The sequence below is a fragment of the Nymphalis io genome, chromosome 3, assembly GCF_905147045.1.
Source record: "Nymphalis io chromosome 3, ilAglIoxx1.1, whole genome shotgun sequence".
Taxonomy (NCBI): Eukaryota; Metazoa; Arthropoda; class Insecta; order Lepidoptera; family Nymphalidae; genus Nymphalis; species Nymphalis io.
In genome coordinates this window covers 1,430,649-1,451,680 of record NC_065890.1, presented here as the reverse complement: position 1 = coordinate 1,451,680, position 21,032 = coordinate 1,430,649, and the positions used below count along the sequence as shown (strand labels likewise).

General features: G+C 32.5%; 1 protein-coding gene across 3 annotated transcripts in view; it reads left to right on the top strand.

The window, feature by feature from the left end:
- Nucleotides 1-21,032, top strand: part of LOC126780987 (nuclear factor of activated T-cells 5) — an 83,934-nt gene that overhangs the window by 25,402 nt on the left and 37,500 nt on the right. The window contains exon 1 of one of the 3 annotated variants that reach the window (XM_050505720.1): nucleotides 7,554-7,650. The exons of the other annotated variants lie outside the window; for them this stretch is intronic. The gene's annotated coding sequence lies outside the window, so the exon portion shown is untranslated. Of the gene's footprint in view, nucleotides 1-7,553; nucleotides 7,651-21,032 lie in introns of those variants that run through there. 3 annotated transcript variants of the gene reach the window in all.

Sequence of the window (21,032 nt, the reverse complement as noted above, 5' to 3'; positions counted from 1 at the left end):
TTTAATATTTATTTTAACTTATAATGTTATTATAAATTGTTCTGAAAAGTGTTACAATTTTTAGCAATACTATACTTGCATAGTTTTTTTTTTTCAGCCTTCTGCCGTCCACTGCTGGACGAAAGCCTCCATAGAACGCCAACCATCCCGATCTTGGTCAGTCCGCATCCATCCCGTACCTGCAAATATATATTTACATTTAGATATACATATATGCTCAAAAATATATTCTAAATTTGAATTATAAGATATACGGTTCCCGTATAAGACTAATAATGAACGTATTTACGTTAATCATACCCCATATATGTCAATAGATGTCGAAACTGGTATAGACCTAGGTATGTGTTACAAGTTTCGTTAGGTAATATATATAATTCTTGAGATTAGTCGATTTGGTAACGAGCAGGTCACAGTAGCTTAACGAAGAAATCTTTACGAAGTTTCAATGTGTAGGAGGTACGCTATCATATGGTTCGGTAAAAACCGTCTCATGAGTATGGACCCAATTTGTATGTCGGTTTGACAAAAACTAACGTCAAACTCTAATATTATAATTGAAAAGTGATCCACTTTCTTAGAGAACAGTTTAAGAACACCTAATTTTGATCACAATGAAATCGTGTTTAAGGCCTACTTGCGCATACTTTAGTTTTATCCGTTCTAAAACTTGAATGTAAGTGGCTGAGAGTTGAGCTAAGAAGCGTGTCTTAAATTAAGCGTATGTCTATTACCTACTTTATACATGTAAGCTTCACCTCCATTTAACGTCTATGATTTACCAGGAATTTTATCTCTGATAATAATATGTGCAGTTGTAGTAATAGAAATATGTCGAAGGTATTTTAAGCGTTCTCGGGAGGCATTAACATTCTCGCTAGGAACTTGTTACAGAGTGTATATAGTTCATACCGAGAATGAAATAAAGCCCTGTTTTTTTTAATAACGCATAATGTTTAAAGTTACTTTAAGTTTAATAAGCAGCATAGATTTTCAATTAACCTTACGATTTTTACTTACATTATTCAAATATTTACCAAAAAATGTTATCGTTTTAAACGAAATGTTATTCTTTCTTGTGACTCATTCTTATGTACAAACAACAATTATGTACAACAAACCGTCTAACTGGAATATAAAGTTTAATGACGCGATATTCTGCACCAGCATTACGTTGTTAAGAAAACACGTGCTATGTGATGCTTTATGCGTTATTTTTTTTTAAATGCGTAGAGGCGACAGATTCACAATGACAAGCTACAGCGCGATCTTATAAGAAATCGCTTCGTACCTCACTCGTGTAATGTTGAAAAAAATATCTATTTATGATACGCTTATTTGATGCGTACTTTAAATATATTAATTATTACAGTCAACGTCGCATATCACTTTCAGACATTTCATGATAGTTTTCTTCGGTTAGTTTCGAGTTTGTACTTACAGAATAGTTCTACTGGTACCTCGATGTAGGTTTTTGCATAATCTAATAATCACAAGGGCAATAACAAAGATTTATGAAATGACAATGCAAATATTTAAAAATCACTGAATGCAAAACTGTTTAACACTTTCCGTGGATTATCCTTTACGTTTATATTTTGTTGAAAAGCTATTTTAACTCTGACACCACTGATACAGTTTTACCTAAGATTTAATTTATATAATTTTGTTACAGGTAATATATTGGCGATTCGATGTCACGGTAAATATAAATAATAGGATTAAGAATATCTAAAATATATTTCAGTATTATCTTTCAGGTTGTTTCACTGAATCCAAGGAAATTTATTTAAGAATAAGTTTTTGTTCTTAATTCATTTATGATTTATATATTTATATTATATATAGATAACGAGGTTCTAGTTGAGCACTGAGCTGTAAATATGAAACATAATTGTGCGCTACAATTGAATAATAAATAATAAATTAGGACTTTTCAATATTCCACTGCATGGAAAGGTCTTTTCTCCCGATACGGGGGAGATTTAGTGTCTGTTTATTGGGTGTGACATGCGGGAGAATATCATCCGCCAAACGCAGGCTTGATCATTGATTGTTGTCATTTACCGCCGATCACGAAATAATTGAAAACACATTTATGCACATGAAAACACAGTAGATACTGACCGGATTTAAATCAGCGATCTTTAGTCCGTCTTGTATCCCAAGGAAATTAATAAAAAGAAGAAAAAAAATCAAGTCGTAACAATATAAATATCAATGTTAGAAGTTTGGTGATAAACCATATTTTTTTGATTAATTCAAAGCGATACCGGACCGACATCGTTAGGTCCTTCAGAGAGGACAATTGAATCTCTAACGACCAACAGAATTAATAGCTTATTAGTAACTTGTTAGCTTCTACTAATGTTTCAAAATGTAACCTGTATTTACAATTCATGTTACGTATTATTAATACCTTTGTTCTATTTTCAAATGATCTTTTTATGTCTTTTCACGAATATTTCCTGAAAAATTTATCGAGATTTTTTAGGAGATTTCGATTCGCAAAAGCAATTTGTCTCGTGTAAATTACTAAAACGCAAAAATTGCAATATTTTTCTTTACAATCAGTTACTTTTTTAATATTATATCACTTGTGCGTGGTTCTTGTTATTATACAAATGAAAATACTTCACGAACTATAAATTAGCTTTGGCTGCTATTAAATAATACTATCAATAAAAATTAATTCAAGATTAGTTAATGCACAAAGTTTTAAATGTAAGTTCTCAAATCGAACTTGGGTTTATATGCCCCACTGAACAGAGCTGGAACATGCTACAATAATTTTCCACAAAAAGTTGATTTTGATATACTTATAAATCGTTAAAGTGCTATAAAGTGTGTGTTTTTTTATTTTTTACGGTAGGTAGGCTGACGAGCCACCTGATAGTAAGTGGTCACCAACGCCTATTAGACATTGACACTGTAAGAAATGATAACCATCGCTTACATTGCCAATGCGCCACCATGGGAACTGAAATGAGTGGACGGTACTTACCCAGATGAGCTTGCACAAAGCTCTCCCACCAGTAAAACAGTACTAGTAGTACAGCAATTATTCCTAAACGGTTAATGCAATTGAATTTAAATATTTCATAGTTTGCAAAATCGTTTTTCGAATAGTAGCCATATACTTCTTTCCACTTTAATATTTGATATGCTAGAATTGCAAAGAATCTTAGTAGTAATGTAGAACGACAATATAACCACGTTTTATACGAGTCGTATTTACATCACCGGGTGTCAAATGTATTACATAACAAGCTTACAAACACGTATATTTGACAATTATTACCTACAGCCATTATTGTAAATAACATTTATAATAAAACATTGATTTATTAACTCATTTTAATGTACCGATCAACCGCCTTCGTGAATTATTTACTCTATTAAATTTGAGGAAATTGTTAATCTGTGACAATTTGACATAGATTATATTGCTGCACTATAACAAATTAAATGTCATTAAAAATAACGATTTATAATCCTTTTTATGTTTATTATCTAAACAATATCGACTGGACCGCAATATATAATGCCAGCTCAATAGACGATAAAATGAGTATATTTAATTCCCTATTAAATGATCTATTGGATGTACATGCCCCTTTGAGACCTATCGAGCTTAAGCACCTACCGGCTCCTTAGCTAACTCAGGACATTAAAGCACTCATGGCAAAGCGTAATGCTGCGAAAGCTAGATACAAAAGGAATGCGACGAACGATAACCTTTTAAAATATAAGCAGCTGAGAAATCGTTGCAGTATGCTTTGTCGTGATGCTCAGCGTAAGTTTATTACTAATGCTATCGAAAAAAGCGGAACATCTAGGATATGGCAGTTTTTGAGATCATTGGGGATAGGGCGTCAGCGGGAAACGTTTCCTGCCAATTTCAATCTCGATGATCTTAATAAACACTTTATTTCCTCTTCCTCTCTAAGCAATCAATACAAATCCATCACACTCAACTATCTCCATTCCTTGCCAATCCCTAGCTATCCTCCTTTCCAATTCAGTCCTGTTACCATGGGAGAATTAAAAAAACACATCCTATGCATCAAATCTGATGCAATCGGTTGTGACGGAATTAGTCGAAAACTTATACTTCTTACCCTTAACAGTATATTGTATGTATGTATTACTTTATGCCATATATTTAACTATTCTTTATTAAATGGTGCCTTCCCTTCTGTATGGCGTAAAGCTCTCGTGATTCCTATTCTCAAAGTTTCCAATCCTTTGCTTCCTTCTCATTTTAGACCTATTTCTGTTCTTCCATTTCTTTCAAAGGTGTTAGAGCATGTTGTTCACTCTCAACTAAACCAATTCCTCACTATTAATAAAATCCTGTGCCCTTTTCAATCTGGGTTTAGATTAAGCCATAGTACAGTTACAGCTCTTGTTAAGGTATGTGACGACATTCGCCAGGGTATTGATAACAAATCCGTGACTGTACTAGCTCTCCTTGACTTTTCAAATGCCTTTAATAACATCGACTATGACATATGCTTGGCAATCCTAAGATCGCTAAGCATAGATTCTACTGTAATTGATGGTTCCGCTCTTATCTGTTTAACCGACAGCAATGCATAATGGCTAATAATGAATATTCATCCTATCTAGATATTCCTTCCGGTGTCCCGCAGTGTGGTGTGCTCTCTCCTCTTCTCTTTTCTATATTCATTAATACTCTCTCTTCACTTATTTCGTCCTCTTATCATCTATATGCTGATGATCTACAAATTTACGTTACCGCTCCTTTAGACAGTATCGATGAGGCAGCTGCAACCTTGAGTCAAGATTTGGCAAGGATATCTGAATGATGTAAATCTTACGGTCTCAAAGTGAACCCGAGCAAGTCGCGAGTGGCTATATTTGGCAGTCATAAGCTTCTGACGAGGATCCAAGATAAACATCTACCTCCAATCTTATTTGAGGGCCAAATATTACACATGCAAGATACTGTTAGAAATCTTGGACTACTTCTCGATGCTTCCTTTTCCTGGGTACCTCAAATCGCTGAAATGAGTCGTAAGATTTTCGCTATCATTGGTTTTTTAAGGCGAAGGAAAAACCTATTGCCTATCAAGGCAAAGATCAGCTTAGCTAATAAGTTCCTCTTACCAATACTGGACTATGCTGATGTCTGCTACATGGATTTAACTGAAGACCTCCTAAATAAATTAGAACGGCTGCAAAATATAGCCATAAGATTTATTTTTGGTCTGCGAAAGTTTGATCATGTCTCTGAGTATCGGTCTCAGTTAAAGTGGCTGCCAATCAGACTACGAAGAAATCTACACGCCTTATCTCTTCTCTACTCTATTCTTTATATCAATCACACACCATCTTACCTTAAAGAACGCTTTAAATTTCTTGGTTGCGATAGCGCACACAACCTGCGTTCTTCGGATGATAATAAACTAGTTACCCCCTGCAGCTTACCTTAAAGAGCGCTTTAAATTTCTTGGTTGCGATAGCGCACACAACCTGCGTTCTTCGGATGATAATAAACTAGTTACCCCCTGCAGCTTACCTTAAAGAACGCTTTAAATTTCTTGGTTGCGATAGCGCACACAACCTGCGTTCTTCGGATGATAATAAACTAGTTACCCCCTGCAGCTTACCTTAAAGAACGCTTTAAATTTCTTGGTTGCGATAGCGCACACAACCTGCGTTCTTCGGATGATAATAAACTAGTTACCCCCTGCAGCTTACCTTAAAGAACGCTTTAAATTTCTTGGTTGCGATAGCGCACACAACCTGCGTTCTTCGGATGATAATAAACTAGTTACCCCCTGCAGCTTACCTTAAAGAACGCTTTAAATTTCTTGGTTGCGATAGCGCACACAACCTGCGTTCTTCGGATGATAATAAACTAGTTACCCCCTGCAGCTTACCTTAAAGAACGCTTTAAATTTCTTGGTTGCGATAGCGCACACAACCTGCGTTCTTCGGATGATAATGAACTAGTTACCCCCTGCAGCTTACCTTAAAGAACGCTTTAAATTTCTTGGTTGCGACAGCGCACACAACCTGCGTTCTTCGGATGATAATAAACTAGTTACCCCCTGCAGCCGGACACAAACCTACAGTAACTCTTTTACTGCAAAAACCATCAAACTTTGGAATGCACTGCCTACAGATATTCGATATATAATTTTATACTCTATAATTATATATAATATGTATATGATAAATAATAATTATATATATATATATATATATATATATATTTGTATGTATGTATATGTGTATGTATGTGTATGTGATATTTCAAGAATAAATTTTTTTTACTGACTTTTTTGTTGCGGTCTGGTTATTTAGACTCAGTATTTAGTAGACTATTTTATTACATACATAGGTCTCGTTAGTGGTGGACATTTGGACCAAGGTCCATACATTTTTGGTCATTCTCCTTATAAATATTAATTAATATACTTAGTTGGCTTACAGTTATACGTTTTTTTAAATAGAATATTATAAAAAAACTTAAGCTAACTTTTTTTTCCCTAATTAATAGACATCTATAATCTCATGTTATTCTTGTTTGTTTACTTATACATTTCGAGGATATTGTTTTTATTTAAAGACACTAAATAAAGATAAAAAAAACAATATAAAATAGATTAAGTACAATCGCGAGCTCAATCTAATAAACAAATTCGACTAGTTTGAAGTCAGTTATCAAGTTATTTATCAATTAACCTAACAGTCGCCGTGCAGTTTGTAATCGAAGCGTATTGGAGTAATTAAGACGAATGATCAGGAAAGCCGTGCCCACCGCTCGCTTCTAGGAAAACTCGTGTAAAACCAACACCACAATTGACTGTTTGTAACGGAAGTGTTTGTTTATTTATTCTCTCTTAATGACCCTATTATGAAACGATCGTAACTTCGTTTAACCAGATAATTATATATTATGATATGAATGGTTGTTAAATAAATTTATATTTTATGCGTTTATTATATTATTTACATATAAAACAATATTCGGTTATTGGAAATCGATAACACATTGGATTCTTGTTATTTTAGTGCAATAAATCGATATTTTCCTGGAGCCCAATTCTGCTAATTTACAACGGTTACGATACGTTCCCGATTCAATTCCTTACAAAAGTAAACTTTGACTCGTACTTGTAAGTTGAAGCAATAATGATAATAATAATAATAAAATTATTTGTTTCGACCAAACAGGGATCATAAATACAAGACAATAAATAGTAAAAAAAAATTATAATAATTTATAATATTACGGTTTTATTCCGATCCAACTTCGACCGCACTGCAACTGAACTGAAAGGAAAACGGTTAATTTAAACGGAAACGATTACGTTTCGATAAGATTGTTATAAAGTGACAATTCGTTATAGAATTTGCCCCCTGATCATATTGAAATATTTTAAAGAGTGAATGTGAATCGGTGAATTGCAGGTGCGCCCTTACCATGGAGTCGTCAGTCTTTACAAGGAAACATTCGCAATTAAATTTACGTAATAATGTTTATTTTATTTCTTAGTTTTATTCAGTAAGCGTCTCGACGCCGGCGGATGCATACATTGGTGAAACTTGCTATAATTGTGTTACGTGTTCGTGCTGTGTGTTTCAACTGATAAAGTGAATGTGTTTTATTTAATTGTAAGCATCAAATTGGTTTGTTTTTATTTTTAACTTATAACATTAAGTAACTGACAAGCCAAATGGTTAAAACATCAGAATTCACAATCATTTATCGTAGTACCAAACCTTGGTAAGCATCACAATTACTTAGATTTTCGAATAATATAATATACTGATTATATATCACACTAGAAGAAAACGCTGTTGATAAATAAGAGGCACCTACAAAGAACATTGGCATATAGCGTAATAACCTTTCGTATGAGTTTTGGGGTGAACTTGCAGAGAATGCGATAGACTTTTGTACATTATAATTTTGCTGCACAATAAAGTACACAAATAAAGAAATAACAGATTGAATATGCTCATACTTTTAATGTTACAACCTTTAAAGTTGAATACAATACGCCTCTAATGTAACATGATGTATCAGAAGGTTGTCAATATCAGAATAACAGAGTAAATGTGATACTGATTCATAATTACTATAACACGCGAGCGTTTATTGTAATACTCGGAACAGAAAATGCTTTTCATCTTCAGTACCACCCATCACATATTCTACCGCTAATAACTCAGTATTGTTATGGCCTGGTTTAACTAGTGAGTGCGCCAGTGTAATTACAAGTGCAAGGAACATAACATGTTCGTTCCCAAAGTTGGTGACGATGACGATCACTTATCACCTTTTCTAGTCTGCCTACCTATTTTAAATTTAAAAAAAAGGTACGTCATAATATATGGCCATTGCTCACTATCGAATTTCAATTTTTCTTGGTGAGTACCATCCCCGAAGGATGATCCGAAAGAATTCTGACGCAGTATATATTATACTTATACGCCAATCCTCAATTTCATCATTTCAATTCCTCAGAGTTATGTATTTTATTAAGATCCTCCCTTACGTAGTAACTGGAGAATATTGGGTTACCTGTTACAATATATATATCCTTGGTTATCTTACGATCTATTGCGTTGCTGTACTTTTTAATTCATAAACTCTTCCTTTCAATAATAAACTCTTTCTCTTTTGACTTTTATGAAATTCGACCCTTAAATTGAAGTGCCGGTAAATCCCCGAGTTCATTCCGCCTTCATTTCAATTCTTAACTCAATGCCAGCAACTTTTAAGAGAAATGATTTTATTGTGTCGAAACGCTTATTTCAGTTAATCGGCTATGTTGTGTAACTATGGAGTTGCCTATTCGGTTGAATTTACATGTTATTTAATTATTGTAGCCTTCGGTCTGCTATGAAGTTATTCTTATAAAACATTCTTAACAAAATCAACGGTATTGTTCATGTAAAATGTTTTTTTATTATATAGAATTTATTATCACAAATGGTAAACCCGGCCCTTTTGTACGCCTATCTGAGCTTAGGGGGATTCAGTACCCTGGGAATCCTCTTTAGGGAATGGAGGCCCACCGGCCGAGACGTGCCAGCCGTCAGAGCGTCATGGTAGCCATGCGCAAGCGATCCCACGGCGCTCCTTGTTAAGACGGAAAGGATACCGCTGGTTTTTTAGTGGCTATTCCGATGTTCGGGGCGCACTCGGCGCCTTGGATTCGAGCCCCACGTGTTCCCGTGGGAGAAACGCATTATGCGTTTTTGCAGCGTTAAATAAAAAAATGGCCTATCTGAGTTATCAGTTACTACTAAACAGTGTCGTATGTTGCGGTTTGAAGTGTGTAAGTTATTTATCCTTATCCTGTGGCTGGCGGCGCACGGCCATACTTAAACCTACATACATAAAAAAATAACCAACAATTCATATCTATAGTAAAATAAACAATTTAATTTTGCTAAAGCTATCACGATTTTTATCCCTTTTATATAATTGATGAATTTTATAAAAAAACATATTACTTTTCTGTGATGTGATAGACAAATAATAGTTTTAAATTTAATTGCTACTTTTAATAATATCAAAAAATGTTGTTTTTTTTTTAATTTTTTTTTTAATTTTTTTTTTTTAATTTTTGTTTATTGGTTATATACAGATATTTTTATAAAATACAAAATTAAAATTAAATTAAATTAAAATGGTTTTTTATCAGTACAGTACAGAAACAGCCTGTTGATGTCCCACTGCTGGGCTAAGGCCTCCTCCCCCTTTTGAGGAGAAGGTTTTTTATCATTTATTTTAATCATTAACGATATAGTGACAACAGATTATGATTTTTCCCATTATACGATCTAAATGAAGTTGATTTTTCATTCTCTATATTGTTGACCAACAAAATACGGCGGCCTTGATAAACCTTAGGAGAGGTCGATGTCCAGAAGTGGACTATAGACTTAGTACGTCAATAGAAGCATACTGTATAATAAATAGTTCGCATTATATCGTACAAAATATATTAACTAATGTAATTTGACAGAAGACTGCTATCCTCTTTTAATACAAACAATAGATAGAGAAAACAATATTTTTAGTTTCAGGAAAATATGTTTATCCTAAATACTATTTCTTAATATAAAAATTATAAACTGAATTTGGATATTAAAAATCCATGTCAATTGGATTTCTTATAATCTGTGAATCCGGAATAAAAACAAGTTACCTCTTCATAATAGTAGTATGATAACAAAGCAATTATCAAAAGCAAGTTATTAGTATTGTAGGTCGCAGTCCATTCCTTGTATTCGTATGCAATGCGGCTTGCGTGTTTTATAATTTATGTTGATCGAGTCGAGATAGTCGAAAGATCTTTGCAATGATGCATATGACTTACTTGCAACTCGCTCTGGGTTTGCGACGACAATCTAAACTGCTTTGAGAAAAAAATATATATATATATATATGTGTGTGAGCATAAACCTGTCTTGTTTAACTAATATATGACATTTTTAATTTAGTTCCGTTCCTTTTCACTTGCATAACAATTTTATTATTAATTACTAAGTTATAGTATCTTTTTCTAAATTATAATTGCATAAGTATTGAATGGACATAGATGAGGTCAAAGAGATATTTGAAGCAAATAATATTTGTTTACTTCAAAACAAGGTTTTCGAACCTTCAATTTTTATATTATTATTTATGATTTAACAATTTGAGTCCAATTAAAAACTATTTCAACTAAAAACTATGGTTTTTTTTTATAAATTATTTTGATTGTTTTTTTTAATACTTGCAACACTAAAGACGGCTTTTTTTTTGTTTTACGCAGTAATTTTATCCCTCGCATGTCTTGGGTTTCCCCGAGGCTATTCATATCAATTATTTTGTCTTTTATACTTTGATTATAGCGTATAAAGTATTCATTAATAATATCTGTTTTGATGTATTGTGTATAACCGTAGTAAGAAAATCATGTAAGTACATAATGTGTAGCATTAGTCGTATATAATGTAAAGTCACTTAAATTATTATAAATAAAAACAAATTTTTGTCTGTAAGTGAAAACCAAATAAACACAAACTCCAGAGTTTTAATCTATTAAAGAATTCCAATATCCAATTCTTGTCTCCATCGTCAGATCAACACTTATTGTATCGTTATCCGATTCATGTAGATATACTTGCAAAGTTTCAATGGGATGCTATTTAATAAATACTGACATAAGTCAGTATATTAGTTGTATATACAAGTGAGGCTAATGTAATCACATTGTTGTTATTAAGCGTTTATCCTCAAAAGCTACGTACATACTACATTGCACCTACGTACATATCGGTAGGCTGTTTATAACACAATAACAAATGTACGAGTTTTAATAAATAGTTTACCAACTTTTGGTTAGGCTTATCTAACTAATATAAGGCATAAGTTGCAACTTGCAATGCGTCTTTAAATTTTTGAATACGATACGGATATTGTTGTACTATACTAGAAACCTAAACAAATATAAATTTGTTAAAAGTTTCAAACGCTCACCGGGCAATTATTCGGCAAATATCATATCAAATATCAACATGATCTACTGTTTATATAGTACATACTACATGTAACGTTTATATTAAAGGACAAACGTACATAAGAAAAAACCCAGTACACTTTTGGACCAGCGCCTTCGTTTGCGTACGCAGAACACCAAAGTATCATTACGGTCGGATGAATACTTTATAACCGCATAAAGAACAAACATTTATTTTTATATATATTTTATAACATAAAGCCTTGCTTTACAATCGTCCTTTGATTGGTGAATTGTAATTTAGCTTAATTCTTTTTAAAATACGTTATTTTACTATATGAAACTTAGCTTAAGAATAAACGTATAAATTAATGTATTAATTTTGTTCAATTTGTCACATCAAGATACGAAGCGGGATTACCGCAGTTTAGTCAGTCACAGTTTCGAGAATTCTGACTTGTCCCTTCGGGACATCAGTCCAAGGATTGTATTAATTAATAGCTAATTAACTGTAATGCTTACGACATAAACAATAGTGTGCTGATTCATAGTTCATTCATAAGAATAAATTAAAAAGTAAATATGAAATCGAAATATCAAAAATCGACATATTTTTAAACTTTTAATATTTTTGTTTTAATTGTTGTGTGTTATATAATTGCATTTTTGTTATATATCTAGTCTAAAATATGTATCAATACTCTTTAAACAAGTTAAATAATTAAAAAGGACATTTTTTTATATATTTAATGAGTTGGCGGACGAGCAAATGGGCCACCTCATGGTAAGTGCTCACCAACGCCCATAGACATTGGCATTGTAAGGAATGTTAAGCATCGCTTACATCACCAATGCGTAACCAATCTTGGGAAATAAGATATTAAGTCCCTTGTGCCTGTAATTACACTGGCTCACTCATCCTTCAAACCGGAACACAGCAATACTAAGTACTGCTGTTTTGCTGAGGGGTGAACCAGTATAACTAAAGGCACAAGGGTCATAACATTTTAGTAAGTTATGCAAGGAACGGTGAATATTTCTTACAGTAGCTGTCCAGGCTACCAACAGGGCTAATTTGCAAAGAGAGAAATTAGTATTTATCTACACTCGCTAAACAATATATATATATATACATATCAAAAAGGTTAAAATATATTCATTGCTCCTTAATAAATGAGATATTTAACTTGAAAACACAACTTAAACTCTTGATATAACTAAAAATCTCTTAATTTTATTTTTGGATCGAATTTTAAACGTAGGTATAAAAGCTGAACTAGACATACTCTTCGGGCTGCGGTCATTATATCTTCTTGAATGCGTCTACAACTTGGTCGGTATTTGTGGTTACGATTTGTCATATATATTTTGAGAATATTAATCTTTGATGTTTGGTAATTAAAACGTTAATAGTGTTGTTCCCTTAGAGACTTAGACTAATTAATTATAATGTATATTCATATTAAATATGTGTTGTTACGTGTGAGTTAAAATCGTATGGAATACTCGAAAAATTCGAAAGCCCTTTATTCAATGCTATGGGAGCTTAAAGAGCGAATAATTAATAATTAACAATCTCAGTTCAGTTTACATTAATGTTCAAGAAATATTAAAATATAACATTACTGAGTAGACTTATTTATTAATTAGAAACTACCACCGGTTTAGAAGAGAAAATACCCTGACGCGTTAAGAACCGGCTAAAGAAACTCAACGGGTTTAGGTTATTATACTAGCTATTATATTATACAGCAGGTAAAGGCCTCTTTTGCGAGCTTAACCACTCTTCGAGTCGACTGTGTGTGTGTGTATGAACACCATGATCCCCATGTTCTATGAATTGATTAATTCTATGAAGGACTGCAATAAACGTTGTTATATTTGTTTACATAAAAATAACAAATATATAATTAAGTTACTAATATTAAGCATTTTCGACGTTTTCATATTTTGGTATCCGAGTGGAATATATACGTAATAATAATTAACTTTCGATATTTATTTGGATAAATAAGCAAACAAGGTAGTAAATTGTCTCTCAATTAACAGAGAAAGGAATTCGCGATATTTCTACACGTGTATGGCACCACAGGCTGATGTTACACGTGCTTATATCGAACAGTTTTTGTTTTTTTTTTTTCTTTATAAAATTGGACAGGTATGGGCCATCTATAATGGACAGTGGACCATCCTTTGCGCACGTGGCGCTATAAGTAATCATTCCTTACGTCGCCATGCAAATATGCTACCAAGCCTGATAACTTAGATGTTATGTCACTTATCTTTCAAACCAGAACACAACAATACTAAGTTTTTACTGTACTGTTTGACGGTAGAATGTCTGATGAGGGGTAACCTACCTGTACGTCTGTGGTCTTGTTACTTAAATTAGGTATTGAAAATTTTATAGTAGTCATTTTTCTTAAGCTTGGTAACATGTTACATATGAGTTATGAGTTATATATGACTTATAGAACGAATTATTTGAAAGCAACAAATAATAAATATCACAAAAAATATACAGCGTACAATTGCATTCGTTTGTATTGCAATTCATGACGCAATATTTGTAAACTTTGAGTTACGAAAAAAAAAATCTGTACAATTATTAATATGCTGTTATTAAACGAAATTGTACAATGATACAAATGGCTACGCTAGTTGAGCGCAAAATATTCTGCCAATGTTACGTAATGTTTTTCGTGCGTTAACTAAACTAATAATGTTATTAACATAGATTTTTCTTATATTTTAATTTATTTACATAAACTATGCAAAGGCAGACAAACGTCGTGCCAAAAGCAATTACTTCCAGTCAATTCTAAGCTGAACAAAGAATAAAAGGGCAATAATAGAATTAGAAAAAAATAAATATGCAGTCTACAAAATCATATTAAAATCTATTAAATTATAAAGTCAAATATAAAGGCATGCGCAAGTTCTCTGACTTTACATGTTCGTGGGCGGAGGTAGTCAGTTTCAATCAGATCCTCCTGCCTTTTGCAACCATTTACATAAAAAAAAATATTATAAGTAATTTTCACGTTGTATATGACTTATTTATTGTACTACTCGGGTACTCCACAACCACAACTAATGTTTAATTCATTACGTACATACATAAACAGCAAATTTAAATTGTCATTAAAATGTCCTAAGTGGGGTTGCATAAAGTATTTATTATAATGTATATATAAATATTTATATTGATTTGGTTTAAATGATTGCAAATCGTTTCCGATTTAATCGTAGTGACGTTTGTTTATTTATCAAGAAAAACGTATTATTGTAACCGTATATGGTTTTTGATATCATGTCTAGCTCTTGCGGTTAGGCATTTAATTATAAGAGTATATCCGGCCAAGTGCGAATGTATCATTATTTAAGTGAATACGGATTGATTTATTAACTTTTGCATTTTGTTATGTTATATATTTAATTAGAAACGATTCAAAATATGTCATAATTACTGATTGGCTAATTGGTAATTTTTTCAAATAATATTTGTTTGTTTTTATGTTTTCGTCACAGTTATCTTTTTAAAAGCAGGTTATACCTATTTTGTTTGTGCAACTAAAAAAATCTTAAGCTACTAACACACTCAATACCACGTGACAGAAGTCAAATTTTATTGCATTAGAAGAGATGCACTAGATCTCAAAAAGATACCGTCATCGCGCCCAAAGAAGTTGTGCTTCAAAATTGTTACCAGAGGTTAAAAAATTAATAAGTAATTATGATTCTTTGTTTAACAGACAGCACACATTAACGGCATTTTTCAAAGAATAATAAATAGCGATGTAAATTACTATAAATTGATTTACTACACATTACTAGAAGTCGAAGTGTTTTCATGGAGGACATAAAATTAAACTTGAAGTTTGATTTAATTTTTTAATAGTTTTTTTTTTTAAATAAAAGTCCTTGATCGGTCATTTCTCGAAACATTTACAAAATAATACACGTTCGAACAAACTGTAAAAACAGTTTTACTAAACAATTATTCGTTTTTATATATTTTTTATTTAATGTCTATGTATAAAAAAGGCTGACACGTTAAAATAGGTTTTATTACGACTGGGTAAGACCGATCTTAATGATAATACTAGATCCAGAAACGTACGTAAAATATGTAAATGTTATATCAATTAAATTCGTGTTTTATTCCTATTATGGTACGCAAAATATAATTAAACGAGTTATTATTTTAAAAACTGTTCTTCAGACGTACATAAAACCCGCACGTTATTGGAACACAGACGTAAACAATTCGCTAATAATATTAATAAAATCGAATATCGACACATACACATCACTAGCAGCCATAATTGACTATTGGAATTAATCAACTGACTCCCAGTCAGTTTAATTTAAGTCTTAATTATAATAAATTAAAGTTGTATTTCTTTTGTACGGTTTGTTTCGGTTTTTCCTCTAGATTACGGCGAAGGTAAACCGGGGTGCGTGCGTCAAAGCCACCCTTTCGTTCTGAGTCATTTCAGATCAAGGGCAAGATGTTTTAGCTTATTAAGTTTTAATATTATTGAATTCCGTAATTCGATACTCATTTCTGTAGTCATCCACAATCCACAAGTAACTTTCATATTCAAGATTACGCGTAATATTGTAGGTTTGATAGATTAATAAAAATGTTTATGATGTTTTTTATATTCTATATACTTTTTAGTTGTTTTGTCTTGAGTTTGTTTGTTACACTTTAACGCCTTAAGTATTCATGCGAACATGTTTTTTTTAAGAAAAAAAAGTATTGTTTTTGTCTACATTCTATATTAAGAAAAATAATATTTTCATGTATGTCCTCAATGCGTTGCTAAACCATTCATCCGATTGTGATGAAACTCTGTTGATTTGTTCTGTGTATACCAGAGAAGGTTCCAGGCTATATATAAACGTTTTACAAAGAACCTCATTCGTCTATTCGATTATTTCGATTATTTCGATTTTTCTCTTACAGAATAAGTGCACTAAATACTAACGACTTCATAGAAAAAAAGTGACTCATTGTATGTTTATTGTGTAAGCTTAATAGATAATTAATTTATTTTTAAATATAAAAAACCGGTTTGATTTTTTTCTCCTCTGACAGGTATGTACATAAAACACTGCGTGGGTAAAGCCGCAAAAAAACAGTACTATGCCTTTATATCATATTCTAAAGCAACACGAATAATCTGTTTAAATTTTTAAAAGTAATAACTAAATTCGTTTTATTCTATGCAATTATAATTGAATAAGACAAAATGACGCTGAAAAACTTTTAGCCGAAAAAAAAGAATAATAATTATATTTATAAAAAGACTGACACGTTAAAATAGGTTTTATTACGACTGGGCAAGACTGATCTTAATAATAATACTAAATATACTCATGTAAAAAAAAACATTCAAATGGTAAAGTTTTTTACGTATTCTTTGTAACGCTTAGATGTTTAGTTTCCATGTGTTGTCATATTTCTTCTCATGCCTTTTTAACTATACTGACATAATAAAGAAGGAGACTTGTTTGTTCAAGTATGACAATCACAGGATCAAACAACTCGCTCTGTAAAACACTTTTTGCATTAATTTACGTCAACAACACGGGTGAAACTGCACGGAGCAGTTTTCTAATTGTTTTATTGACGTAAACGAAATCATATAAACATTAAAAAACATATAACATACCTTGACTATAATATATTCAATATTATCTGAAATGGTTTTGTGAAATATATTTCTTATTACGTTATATAAAGTTTCTCGGCAGACATTTTTGTCAAGACCGGCTGTGTATTGGATTTACGATAAGAACGGCACACAGACGTGTCCTAGATTTTCATGCTGGCTTCCACGCGATGTTCTTCCCTTAAACTCCGACCAAGATGACCTGTAGATAAATAATAAGCACTCAATAAAAAGTGGTACCCACCGTGTTTGTTCTTAACTTTAAGCTAGTCAATGGTTAACGTACATATATAATACTGGGTAAGCGGCATCCCTTGGTTGCTTGGTTTGTTATTTAATTGAATCCTCTCAAGAATCAAGTAATTGCGATGTTGTCTGACGTGGTGAGAGGCGCAGACGTCACAGGGTCATCGTACTCGTTATCGACAATCGATTCAATAAACACTAGCGCGTCGAGTGTCCACTTCATCGATTAAGTCCTGCAACACATGCAATCACTATAGAAGCGGGCTCGAAGACGGATTCATCTTCATTATTAGCTATATTCGAAAATAAAAACATTTGGCATAACCTTGCAACACAACACTATGGATGTTAAAAAGCATTTATTGTAATTTGACGTAATTGTACAGTTTTTAATGATACTGTTCTTTAATATTAACCGATAGAAATATATTTTTTTAATTCTTCGCCACTATAAAGTTAAATCGTTCATTCGATCAAGGACCTGTCAGAAACGCTTACTCTCAGCGGCTGGAAAATAAAGTAAAGCGAGGTGGAATCGATCACCTTTAATTTTTTTTTATATAATCATTGTTTTTTTAACAGACTTTAGTGTAGAGTTTGATCGATATTAGGCTACATAGCATACATAAGTATAAGGTATTGTATACTTATAAAGTAAACATTTTGAATTTATACAGTATATCTCGAATCAGTCTGCATTGACTTGTATTCCTAGAGGTTAAATAAGACGCGTCTTGTTGCTCGCTCTTTGTTATTTATTGTGTTTTGCTTTTATTTTTGATGATTGTAAACTAAAAGTTTTCCTCATAATTAATCAATTAAAGAAAAATTACAATTTCAATTGTCATTATTTATATATATTAAATATGGCACGCGCGTGTCCGTCGACCGGACGCCGTGATTAAAGGTCATTTTAATGATACCAGATCAACTCAAGTTACGTCAAGAAATGTTTTTTGATTTAGATGTACAAGCGTTAACAGACATTTAACATATTTATAACTTTAAACATAAGCATGCTTTAATATTATGTGTTTAAACTTTCACATAAGTATATAAAAGTCGCCTCCGTGAAAGAATCATAATAATTAAATGTTTACATTCTAACAAAATCGCTCACATACAAACTTATGAATAACAACGAGAACTTTCCTTCTATTTAAGTCGTTTAATAAAGTGAATTTCAACGATTTAACTAGTGAATATATAACCGTCATTTATGCTATATGTTAGCTTAATTGAAATAGTTATTAAAAGAACTGCTGTTATGAAAAACTAGTACGAAATAAAAATACCAACAACACACCTGGTTTTGAACATACGAGGTATCTCGAAGAGGTGAGCTGGTAAAAGCAGGCCGTTCCTAGTTCGAAACCGGATTGGAAAAACGAAACTGCGTCACGCTCGACTCGTGTCAGTTACTTTGCTCATACAAACAAATATTATCATAATTAAATTAAAATTAATAAGGTAATTCAACACGACTTGTGATGATTCTCCGTTGGATTGAGGTCATATTGAACGCAATGCACTTTAAGACTATAGTCGAGATGGCCCAGTGGTAAGAACGCGTGAATCTTAACCGATGAACGTGGGTTCAAACCCGGGCAAGCACCTCTGAATTTTCATGTGCTTAATTTCTGTTTATAATTCATCTCGTGCTTTTCGGTGAAGGAAAACATCGTGAGGAAACCTGCATGTGTCTAATTTCATCGAAATTCTGCCACATGTGTATTCCACCAACCCGCATTGGAGCAGCGTGGTGGAATAAGCTCCAAACCTCCTCCTCCTCCTCTCCCTATTTGAGGAGAACCTCAAATAGGGAGAGGAGGCCTTAGCCCAGCAGTGGGACATTTACAGGCTGTTACTTTACTTTTACTTTACTTCAAGCTTATACAATTATCAGAGCCGTTAGAGGTCTAGAGTCTCTGGGGCAATAAAGGAGTGGAGGTCCCTAATTATTTTCTATATCAATTGAACAATTTATTTCAGTCGTGCGATACAATAATAAAATTAATTTTGGAACAAATTATATTATTTTAACAAAGATAATTATGAAGATGGATTATAAATATAATTGAATTATATTCCTAACTTTATTTATATAAATATATTAATGTTACTTAGTCATAAAAATTGTTGTTTTTGAAAAAGACCTATGGAGGTCCCGGGTCTGAGTCCTGGATAAACTCTTAATGCGGTCTTGACAATTATCATTATGAACGTGCGCCTATTTAGTAAAATTTCCAGGTCGAATTAGTAAATTAATTATATATAATGTCCTAGTGTAGATTCTTTTTTGTTTACTATTCCTATTTTTTACTTTAAACTCGTATTAAGCGTAGGTATGGTAACAATGATTAAGCTACCCCTGCTAATAAATCGCTAGGCAACCGTGGCGCAATGTAAATTTTTCTTTTTTCCTTTCATACTTTCTAACGATGGAGGATTGATAATCTTTTTTAACAACTCCCAATCATATAACAATATTTTATTAATGACCGGTTGCTATGACTGTTCCTGTGTAGGTTTTTCGTATTATTATCATTTAACGACGTGAAAGCCGAGATGGCCCAGTGGTAAGAACGCGTGAATCTTAACCGATGATCGTGGGTTCAAACCCGGGCAAGCACCACTGAATTTTCATGTGCTTAATTTGTGATTATAATTCATCTTGTGCTTTACGGTGAAGGAAAACATCGTGAGGAAACCTGCATGTGTCTAATTTCACTGAAATTCTGCCACATGTGTATTCCACCAACCCGCTTTGGAGCAGCGTGGTGGAATAAGCTCCAAACCTTCTCCTCAAAAGTGGAGAGGAGGCCTTTAGCCCAGCAGTGAGACATTCACAGGCTGTTACGGAATTACGGAATACGGACGTGAAATTGGCCAATATATGAAACGAATACATATAATAGCCACCCGCCGCCTTCCAACGTCCGGGTGAATTTTTTTAGTAGTGTGCCGGCGACACATTTGTATTGTAACGATCTTACTAATAAATGGACGTGTCAACCAAATAGCGATTCATTGCAATACTCATCAATCAGACATATACAGGTATACACATGTGTTCTCATAAGTACAGTACAGTAGAAATTTATATAGGAATATTTTTGATACCTTGGGTTGTTATTGCTATTTTCGTAGCGCTTAAAATCGCTTAAGTAGTCGCTGAGTTTATCCATTACAAACTAACATACAAAAAAATCAAAACTTATCTCTTTATAATTTTAGTATAGAAAAGTAGAGCGAGCTTTGTGAAATTCTATTATGCGTGTCTCTAAATTAAAAACTGTCTTTCATAACCTAACCAAGAACGATCTGTTTAATGTTTTCATAATATAATTCATACAAACGTCATCTTGATAAAGTTGTATAGTTTTTTTACGGGTTATCTCGTTTTCTCATCACTTTCGTTTCAATTTATTTTATTTATATAGAAGTAAGTCTTATAAAGGATTTTTTTTACTTTACTTTTATAAATAAATATTAAACGATAGAAAAGCAATATTTTATATCAATTTCAATGAATAGATGAGATCAGCTTTAACTTGATCTCTTATTATCCGATTTTGCTGAAACATTTTGATTTGTAAACAAATTT